This window comes from Oryctolagus cuniculus, chromosome 9, assembly GCF_964237555.1.
Source record: "Oryctolagus cuniculus chromosome 9, mOryCun1.1, whole genome shotgun sequence".
Lineage (NCBI taxonomy): Eukaryota > Metazoa > Chordata > Mammalia > Lagomorpha > Leporidae > Oryctolagus > Oryctolagus cuniculus.
The window spans coordinates 80331629-80341565 of NC_091440.1; the positions used below are offsets into that span (position 1 = coordinate 80331629).

The 9937-nt window shown below is 43.8% G+C and overlaps 1 long non-coding RNA gene across 1 annotated transcript; it reads right to left on the minus strand.

Annotated features, from left to right (window-relative positions):
- Positions 1-271: 271 nt before the first annotated feature.
- Positions 272-9037, minus strand: LOC138843825 (uncharacterized). The gene is made up of 3 exons (XR_011378840.1): positions 8947-9037; positions 2630-2854; positions 272-395 (listed from the first exon to the last, which is right to left on the minus strand). It is a non-coding gene; the product is annotated as an uncharacterized lncRNA (long non-coding RNA).
- Between the last annotated feature and the right edge of the window lie 900 nt (positions 9038-9937).

The following is a 9937-nucleotide window of genomic DNA, read 5'->3' on the forward strand; positions in this document are numbered from 1 at the left end:
AAAAAAAAAAGCCTTGAATTGCCTACCACAGGGCCTGAGAAATACTATGCCCTTTCTGAGAAGCAAATACAACATACTGGTTAAGAGCGAGTGAACTCGAAACAGCCTCTGCTACTTAATGATGCATGACCTTGGAGGCCTCATTCAGCCTCTCTGAACTTGGGCCTCCCCAAAGGTAAAATGTGGCTAATATTTATTTTATGGGCACTGATGAATTCATGTCAAGCACATATGCTAACTTAGTAAAACTCTCAATGAATATTATGTTTTACCTATTAACTTGCCTCCTCCCCAGAAAAGCAGTAAGTGCTATAGTGAAGGGAAATACCTGATTGTCATCTACTGCATCTGTATGTGTATCAGTCCATTTTGCTAGAAGCTCATTCATTCAGCATCTGAACAGAAACAAAGCAAACTGTGGGATTTGGGTGCTCAAAGAGAACCTTCCCTGAAATCTAGCTCAATCTAGCCAGGCTCAGAAATAAAATAGCAGTTCATAAAAGGAAAATTGACTATCCAATGTTACAAAGCTTAGTTAAGGCAAACCCAAGAGTAGAATCTAATTTATAAATTTACAATCCATTGCTCTTTCAACTACCAAGAAATGTGTACCTTTTCAGAGGTCAGCTTAGCACATTCTCATGCCAGAAATTCTATAATGAACCCAAGGCTTAACTGATTATACTAAGTAAACTATAGCCAAATTTAAAATTCAAGTAAAAATAAATTTATATAATACTGATATTTTTGTAAAGGGCTAAAGATAAAAATGTGAATTCTTTCATTGAGTTTTTAAGGTAAATGAGTTTTATAAAACTGTTCATTAAATTCTGAAAACAACAAATTGATGAAAATAATGATCAACAATAACTTGGAAAAATAAATATTTATGTAAAGCCCTAAATCAGGCATGCTTTCTGCCCTAGGGAGAGTCCACCTGCTAATTTCCCAGGGCAGATCACAGAGAAGCCTTCCCATGCAGAATTTCCACTGTATAACCTTGGAGTTAGTAGTTGGAAATGTGGTCCAGTGTCATCTTGATGAGCACAGTGAATAGGCCTATCCAGTGGGTAACTATTGATCGAGAACTTCCCTTGCTCCAGGCCTGGTGGTAGGAGTTGGAGCTGTAATAACAGCTAGTAAGCTAGTAGGCACTGGGGTAAAATAAAATAGAGTTTCTGTTCTCAGGAAGCCTGGGATGTAACAGGCAAACGAAACAATTGACCAAGAAACTACAATCTAGAACAATGCCCCTCAGAAGCTCACATTCACAATAACTGAAGTCAGAAAACAATATTTATTAAACACATACTATGTACCAGGCCATACACTAGGCACTGACAGGTTGTTTCACAAACCCTCTGAGAAGGCTGCATTATTAGCCTCAGGAAACAAGATGAGGAACGTGCCTGAAGTCCCTGCGCTAGAAAGCAAGGGAGGCAGGACTCAACCTATGTCTTGGTCTGCTGAGTCTCTGCCCTGTCTGTTAACCACAATGCTCCATGTGTGACCAATGCAGTATGCAATGGTGTCCACAAGGGAGAAGCTCTCACCCTGGCCTGGATGGGTCAGAGGTCAATTCCTAGAGGGCACCACGTGCCCTGAGACCTGACAGGTCAGGTAAGGAAGTGGGAGAAAGCAGGGGTGGTGTCAAGGAGCATTTGAATATTTATGACATCTTTTGTGGGCCATACAAATTTATCAACTTAAAAATTAGCTTGACACAGATCTATTGAATTTTGAGTGTCAACTTCTGTTACCTTGCTAGGGTCAGACAAAATGATCTCACGAACCTTACACTGCCTATGGACCAGACGTTCCCCATCCCTGTCAGAGGAACCACCTTCCCATTATGGTGAGGATTGTGTGTAGCCTGCAAGTACTGTCTTGGTCTGTCCCAGCCTCATCTCTCTCGCTGCTCTCTACTCAAGTACCTCGTCAAGGTTAAATGAAAAATTTAACAATAAAAGAACCAAGTTTGCTTTTCCTGCTGGGTCTCCGGCCATGCCATTTTTTCTGCCTAGATTATAACTCTGCTCCTACGTAATGCTTACTCAGCTTAGATATTGCTTCCTCCAGGGAGCCTTCCATGAGCTCTACACAAGTGCTCTTCAAACTGCATTCCTATGGCTCCTTTTACTTGGGTCATCACGGTACTAAGAGCACCAAATCCATCTTCAAACAGGAGCCTTCTCCCTGTACACTCTATTAGCGTGGTTTGTTTTATTCATTACTGTAATCCTAAAGCCTGCCACAATGGCAGGCACATAGTAGGCACTCAGGACTTGTAGAATGCATGAAAGATTTAAGTTTATGGAGTAACATCCCCACCTTGTGGCCTCTTAGAAGACTTGGCAAAGCGATAATCCTCTGCTATGTTTTCTATACTGAGAGCACAAGTGGGCTCTCAAGACCCTTGCTCCATGCACTGGATGAAATAAAAGGAAAAGCAAGATCTCATCTGCACAGTTCACATCCTACCATGGGTTGACACAAAGCAGGAGAAATGGTTGGAAGGGAATAAACCTGAAAATACAGTGTTAAAAACAAGCGGGACACAAGATCTCGACAAACAAATTGCCTCATCTACTTCCATTTTTTTTAATCAAAGGATTTTATTCAGGCTTACCCTCTGGAAGGACATTTTCTAGGCACACATCCATATTTCCTCATGGATTGAGTCATTCCCACTCAGAGTCACAGCTTTCTTTGAATCACGGATCCTCAGCTAGTGAGTGGTCCTGCCAGGCTGAGAACCCGAACCACTTGGCAGCTGGCCAGTGTGATGGCCGTGCTGCCTCTACTTCATCACGGTCGGGTCTGCTAACAATTAAGCAGGGCTCAGTTGGTTGTGCTGGAATGAAACATTTTGTAGTTATAGCTGGTTTTATTATGGACTCATCATGATTAGCACACAACTTCTCTCTTAATGAGTGGTGCCAAAGAGGGTGATGGCATGGAAATTAAAGTTATACCCAAAGTGGGATGCTTTGAAAATGTGACACAAAAGGATCAAGAACATTAAAGTTTTATAGAGAAATTAGAATGGAAGTGGAAATTTTTATATCCAAAAGTGTTAGATTTTGACAGACAAGTCTATTCATCCCCCAAAATAATAATCTGAAACTTCAGAATCTCCGACAATTTAAACAGGGAGGAGACTCAAAGGAAGACTAACTGTATTAACACGAATAAGAGTTTTCAAAAGGCTTTGACATACCCCAATAATTACTACTAATTCTTACTGGCGCACTTCCCGTGTGCCGTGAACTATGCTAAGCATGTCCCATGACTCATCAATCTACCTTCGTGACAACAACACGACCTTGAAAACAGGTGTCATCATTCAGCCATCATCTGGAACATGCACAGATGAAGTGAAGGAGAATGAAGGTCTTGTTGAAAGTATCACAGCAAATAAATGACAGAGCTGAGATTCATGGCACCAGCATCGGGAGTCTCCACTCTCACCTTCCTTTGCAAAGTCAACAGTTCACTCTGTTGTCTGTCATTTTCTTGCCCTAAAACTTTCTTTTGCAGATGTGTCAAATTTATGGCTTCCCTCCTTCTCAGACACTTCCTGGATATTTTCTCTGTCCTTTACCTCATAGAAAGTCCCAGTACATGAACAGGTCAAAATGAAGTCAATATAGCAGAGGATTTAGAGCTGAAAAACAAGGGCTTCGGAATATTCAGATCTTCCATTTGGTCAGGTCACTTAACCTTCCTCAAAGTTTCTCAGATCTATAAATTAGGAGAAATACTTGTTGCACTGCCCTGTCGAGAGCACTGCATGAAATAAGGCCCAGGACCTGGTGGGTGCTCAAAGGTTTATCGGCTCTGACTTGATGATTGTTCTTGGTCTCCACAATTTCCTCCAGAACTGACAACCTCCCCTGCCCCCCAACCACGTAAGAAGCAGACAAGCCCGAGGTTTGTCACTGAGGCACTAGAAAAGGGAACTTCTTGGCTACTATTTTCACACATTCCTGAAGACCCTACCTAGTTTAGAGAAACTATTTCTTTCACTTTTGTCTCCTAAGCAAATCAAATCTAGCCCCTTCTAGTCATAGGTTTAGGCTTGTTTGGCCTACCTTTAGAAGTTAAATGGCTCTTTCAGCAAGCACTGACTATAGATAAAGCAAACAAGCTCGAATTGAACACACTTCATTTATTTTTCAGGTGGAAGCAATCAACCAATGATTCATTCATTCACTTAACACTCGGCAAACATTTATTGAGTGCCTATTATATTTGTTTTTAATAAAATGTAATGCCAGGTATTCAGAATATTTGGAGATTGGGGAAGGTCAGATAAGTTGTAAATATTTTTGCACCCTCTTCCAATCATTTCCCAGGAATGCAATCTGAAGACAGACACACTTAGCCTGTGTGTGTCTAGCACAGAAATGACTGCGCGCTGGAAGGCGACGACCTTCCCTCTCTCATAAAGCCTCCTCACTCTGCTGCCTTTGGTGAGAGCCACCCCACTGCTGGGATTCAGCCTCTTACAGAGCATGTTTCAGATTCTGAATGAATTCTCTTTGCCATGCACTATGCCTATTGGCACAGCCCAAGGACACAAAGTCAAACAAACAAGCAGGTATTAGGCAAATGGTCTCTTATCTCTTGCCACAGAGATAGAAGGGGAAAAAAGTGAATGAAGGAACAAATGAAAGCACGTGCAATGAATGTTAACAAAGAAAATTAGGAACCAAAGGACTGGGAAGTACTGTGATGAACACTGCTGGGTGCAAGCCGCCGTGGCTCACTAGGCTAATCCTCCACCTTGCGGCGCCAGCACACCGGGTTCTAGTCCTGGTTAGGGCGCCGGATTCTGTCCTGGTTGCCCCTCTTCCAGGCCAGCTCTCTGCTGTGGCCTGGGAAGGCAGTGGAGGATGGCCCAAGTCCTTGGGCCCTGCACCCCATGGGAGACCAGGAGAAGCACCTGGCTCCTGCCTTCGGATCAGCGCAGTGCAGCGGCCATTGGAGGGTGAACCAACAGCAAAGGAATACCTTTCTCTCTGTCTCTCTCTCTCTCTCACTGTCCACTCTGCCTGTCAAAAAAAAAAAAAAGAACCCATCTTTTCACTGAAAAAAGCTCATCAACTCTTTTGCTGAACTATAAAACAAGGGCCCCTTCACTCATCCAGGGGTCAGGGGAACTGAGAGAGAGGTAAAGTGCTGGGTCAAGTGAAGAGAACTGCCTCGTTTTCCCTACGTGTGACTGCGTGGTTTGGACCTTCTTCTGCCTTCTACTTTGTTTGGTTTCAGAGGACTTCAGGAAGTGACACAGAAAGGTGGAGGGATGTGGCAGGTAGAACAATGGCCCCTAGAGATGTCCATGCCTTACTCCTTGGAAACTATGAATATAGTACTTTACACAGGAAAAGGGAGTGATTAAGCATTTGGAGATGGGGAATTATCTGGATTATCTGGTGGGGGCTAATGTTATCAGAGGGCTACTTTTTTCTTTTTTAAAGATTTTATTTATTTGAGAGGCAGAGTTACAGACAGTGAGAGGGAGAGACAGAGAGAAAGATCTTTCTTCTGTTGGTTCACTCCCCAGATGGCCACAATGGCCGGAGCTGTGCTGATCCGAAGCCAGGAGCCAGATGCTTCTTCGTGGTCTCCCATGCGGGTGCAGGGGACCAAGCACTTGGGCCATCCTCCACTGCTTTCCCAGGCCACAGCAGAGAGCTGGATTGGAAGAGGAGCAGCTGGGACTGGAACTGGTGCCCATATGGGATGCCGGTGCTGCAGGCAGAGGATTAACCTAGTGAGCCACAACACCGGCCCCTCAGAGGGCTACTCTTAAGAGGGAGGCACACCAGTTAATGACAAATGCAAGATAGGAGTGTCTGGGTTCAAGTCCTGGCTCCACTCCTGAGTCCAGCATCCTTTTTGGTGATGCGCACCCTGGGAAGCAGCAGGTAATGCCTCAGGTAGGTGAGTCACTGCCACCCTCATGGGAGACCCAGCTTGTATTCCAAGTTCCCTGGTTTGACCTGGCCATTTTAGACATTTGAGGAGTAAACCAATGGATGAAAGATGTATCTCTCTCCTTTTCTCTCTTCCTCTCCTCCTCCACCTGTTCCTCCTCCACCACCACCTCTTTCTCCTTCTTCCTCCCTCCCTCTCAAAATAAATAAATAAAAATTTTACAAAGAGGGAATCAGGAGGATTAGAGTAAGTAGAAGAAGACAGGTGATAAAAGCAAGAAGTTGGAGTGGAGCGAGGAAGTGACCGTGACCGCGAGCCAAGAAAAGCAGGTGTCCTCGGGGCACTGGAAAAGGCACAGCAACAAATGCCCCTGCCGAGCCTCAGGATGAACGAGCCCACATGACATCTTGTCTTTAGCCCTGCAAGAAGGATTTTGGACTTCTGAGCTCCAGATCAGCAAAATGATTATTGTGTATGGTTTTCACCCACTAGGATTGCAGTAATTTCTTGCAGGGGGAAATTAACATAAGTAGGAAGCTATGTTCCAATTAATAAGAGTAAAGGACTGAGAATGAGATGACTTTGATTGCAGGTTTAACTCTGCCACAACCAGCTGTGGAACCTCACAATCATATTACCTCCGTGAACCCTGACTTCCCTTAGTAGCATATATCCTGGCCAGGGTTAGCGTTTTGTAGTTGGGAGAGTCTGAGTGACACAGCGATATGGCTACAGAGCCACTTACATCAACATCCTCCTTTTTCCTTGACGATGTTCTAAAATGTCACTTAGATTCTCTTTTCCATACCATTGCCTAAATAACCATATCCCCAGATCACAAATTCTAGATACTGGCAACGAAGACACACAGACATATAACATATATTTATAAATCCCAGCATATGTTTCTCTAGTGTACAAGATGTTTTTTAAAACAGGGTTCTACATGATGTGGGCTTATTTTGGAGAAAATACTGCTTTGTACTGGCCAAATGGCCCAGCTGTCCCACTGCACCCACTGGGTTTTCCTCTTCTCTACCCTCTGCAGTGCTTTTAATGAAAGCTCTGCACCAGCCCCCAGCCCAGGTGGCGAGTCAGGCCCACCTGTCTCTCCTCCTGACAGGCTGTTGGATATGGATGCCTTCCAGTGACTAAAAGTCATTATTTTGTCTTGTCAACCTCCCTACGTTTTCTCCGAGAAGCTATTGCACAATGTTGTATATTTAGAAATCTGATGTAAGCTGTTTCTTATTTTGCCACCCTTGAGATGTCATGGCTTGGGTTTTCCAACAAAATAGATTTGTCTTTGCACCACTCCCCATCCTAGACACACACAGTGTAATTGGATTAAAGAACTCCCGCTATTTTATCTGTTTCATTTTCTTCAAAATAAACAAGCCCACCCAGGTACCCGGCACTGGATGGGAGCCTCGGGGGGCAATGCAGTGATGCTCTGACCTTCTCTAGTCCTGCCCAAAGGATATTTTTGTTGTCAGAAGCTGAGCTGTGAATTGCTTTCAGGCTGCCAGATTCTGTGAAGATCTTCACCAAAGTCAAAACAGAAGCCAACACATTCCATAAGAAGCAGATTCTGGGTGCTTAGCAATTCTGACTGGAGAGCACCGGGAAGCCGGTGTGCTGTCCACTGGACAAAGGACTGCTTCTTCCCTTTGTGATGTGTGCAAAGGGGAGTTTTGTAGAGGGGTGTTTTTCCCTCCTGGCCATCAGGCCTGTGTCAGGAGCCTCTGAAAGCTTGAATAACAAAAGCGGACTTTCTAAAATGAGACTTGAAGTTAACAAGGTGATAGAAATTATTTCAGTATTTTAAGATGCAAGCAAACGCCAGGAAGAGATTAATCCTCACAGTTGAAAAGCCTGCTATTTCTCCCGAAAGTCAGAGGACAATAATGCCCTTGTCTCTACCCACTTCAAGTGCAGGCTCTGAAGCACTCTTTTTCTGCCCCTCGCGGGACAGTTCCACCCAGCAGTGAAATTAGAAGGTGACAGGAAGGGCAAAGGCCTCGAACTGGAGGCCAGAGATGAAAGATAGAACTTCAGACACAGAAGTGCAAGAGAAATACAATATCCTCTTTTGCCCATAAATATGGGTTTAATTTTCAATTGCTGGAAGATTCTACTTTTCTATTTTTTTTCCTTTTTGCTGTGAAAAAGTAGATGAATATTAAAAAAATCAATCATTCCTAAAAACAAATCATCACTGTTTTTCTTGTCGCCCTCTGTTTTTGTGTGGCTCACTCTACATAGAAATCAAATGTTATCCATGAATCAGTCAGGTAAAGGTCAAGACTCCTGGTTACAAGCAAGGGAGACCAAATACCACTAATTTAACGAAGCAGAAAAAGGCATTTTCCAGAAGAACATTGTGTCTCTAGCTCAATCAACAGGAAGGCCAGAGGATCCAGACTACTGAGGAAGTGGCCAGGGTCAGCGTGGAGTGAAAGTGGGGAAACCAAGGGCATTCTGTTATAACGCCGTTACTGGTCACCACCACCAATAATCACGGCTCCAGGTTGCCACCACCAGATACTTCAGGTCCTTGTTCTCAGAATTATGACCCGAGCTGCTGCTGTCATTGCTAGATTCCGTGTCATCATCAAACTGGCACCTAAACTCGTTCCGCAGCGGATTTCTATCTTTATGTTATACTCCCAGGAACGTTCAAATGTTCAAGCCTGCATAAAGGAAACATGTCCCAGCCTCAGGCATCCCAGGGAAGGACAGTCTGGCCATTTCATCTGGCGAGGCGTCCCAGCCAGCAAGAATCCCACTGTGGAGGACTCCGCTCAAACAGAACAGAGTTTGAATGTGGGGGAGACAAACAGTAACTGATGCTCCGCACAGTCCCAGCCCTCTTCCCACCCAATATCCACACGTTCTCCTCAGTTTGGAACACTCCTGCCGCTTAGAATGCTCATTCCTTAACAATCAAGGCATTGCCAATCCTTCCCAATAAAGGAGGGAACCCTAAGCCTTGCCACTTACTGCTTCCAACTCCGACTTTAAGAGCTTTGAGTGACGTTCTTTCCCCATCTAGTTTCGTTGGGTTCCATCTTAATATTTAGCAGCCAATAACCTGAAATGTAAAGTTAACCAACAAAATATTTAAAAACTTATTTTTTTTAGATTTTTTATTTATTTATTTCATAGGTAGAGTTACAGACAGTGAGAGAGAGAGAGAGAGAGACAGAGAGAAAGGTCTTCCTTCCATTGGTTCACTCCCCAAATGGCCGCCATGGCCGGCGCTGAGCCAATCCGAAGCCAGGGGCCAGGGGCCTCCTCCTGGTCTCCCATGTGGGTGCAGGGCCCAAGCACTTGGGCCAACCTCCACTGCCCTCCCGGGCCACAGCAGAGAGCTGGACTGGAAGAGGAGCAGCGGGGACTAGAACCCGGCGCCCATATGGGATGCCGGTGCCACAGGCAGAGGATTAGCCAAGTAAGCCACAGCACTGGGCCTAAAAAATGATTTTTAAAAAGTATAAATTGTTTACGGCTATTGTGGGGAGCAGTATGGAGGTTCTTGGAAAAGCTAGAACTGTAACTGGCATGTGATCCAGCTGTCCCATTGCTGAATGTGTACCAAAGGGAAATTAAAACAGTTTGTTGAAGAAATCTGTACTCTCGTGCTTGCTTCAAGTCTATTTACAATGATTAACAGATGAAAACAACCTAGGTATCCATTCACATGTGAACAAATAACAAAAATGAGAGGTACATATATACATACATCACATATTGTATAATATGTGATCCCATCCATCATGAAAAAGATAAATTCTGTAATATGCCACAATTTATCAAGGAAATTTGGTAAAATAATCCAGGCAAAGAAATGCAAGTACTACATGGTCTCAGTATATATAAAATCTTTAGAAAATTTTTATATTTTTATTTATAAAAGGTAACAAACATTATGTGTTTTATATATAAAGTTTTTAAGAGTGTAATGATCGCAGCTTGATGTAATCCCATTTGT